Source organism: Nicotiana tabacum, chromosome 19 (assembly GCF_000715075.1).
Source record: "Nicotiana tabacum cultivar K326 chromosome 19, ASM71507v2, whole genome shotgun sequence".
Classification (NCBI taxonomy): Eukaryota; Viridiplantae; Streptophyta; class Magnoliopsida; order Solanales; family Solanaceae; genus Nicotiana; species Nicotiana tabacum.
Window position 1 is genome coordinate 30,743,189 of NC_134098.1, and position 896 is coordinate 30,744,084.

General features: G+C 37.6%; 1 non-coding gene across 1 annotated transcript; it reads left to right on the forward strand.

Annotated features, from left to right (window-relative positions):
* The first annotated feature begins 405 nt into the window (after positions 1-405).
* On the forward strand, positions 406-512 carry LOC142173937 (small nucleolar RNA R71). The gene has a single exon (XR_012703301.1). It is a non-coding gene; the product is annotated as a small nucleolar RNA R71 (small nucleolar RNA).
* The last annotated feature ends 384 nt before the right edge of the window (positions 513-896 follow it).

Here is an 896-nt window from a genome sequence, read left to right on the forward strand (position 1 = left end):
ACTTCTACTATTTTAGTTGCCTCTGTTAAAATTACCCACATGTACCTCTTCCTCTAAAATTGAAGCCTGACACTCATGTGTTGGGTGGCCCATCCAACAAATATCTCAAACTGACGATGACTGGCTCTAGACCTTAGCAAAGGTTAACTTTCTAATTTCTTTTTCCATTGAGTCAAGATGAGCTTGCATTTAGGTATTGGAATCCACTTGATGGACCTAAGTGATTTTCTTCTTTAGTTTCCCTCAGCATGCCATTGGGTTGTATCTTTAGACAGTTCATCAAGAATTACAACAATCTCTTCATGGGTCTTTTTCATAAGGGGACCTCCAACTGCAATGCTTAGGGTTCTCCTGGATGTAGGTGTCAATCCATCTTAAAAATATTGGAGTTGCATCCAGAATTCAATTCCATTATGTTGGCAATTTCTGACTATCTCCTTGAACCTCTCCCATGCCTCAAAAACTGTTTCTGTGTCTTATTGGCAGAAGTTATGGATTTCTCTTCTAAATTTCCCCCTTTGATGAGAAGTATTTTTCTAAAAATGTTTTGGTCATGTCTTCCCATGTCCTTATAGACCCTTTTGGAAAGTGTCACGACCCAAATCCACCTAGTCATGATGGCAAGCCAAATAATAGTTGCACAATTCTAATAAAAATAATAAGTAATCAATACGTGAAATAGCTGAATTTCCATAAAATATCCCAGTGATTGGTAGTGCAAGTCATGAGCCACTAAGATTTAGATTTACAAAGCTAGTACAAAAATAAATACAACATCTGTTTGGGATATACAGAAACAGAGTATGAATCTAAACCTACCAAGGACAAGTGATAGCAATATCCGAAAAGTAGGTACATCTTCAATGCCAGTTCCCGTCATCCACAACAACTCAGCT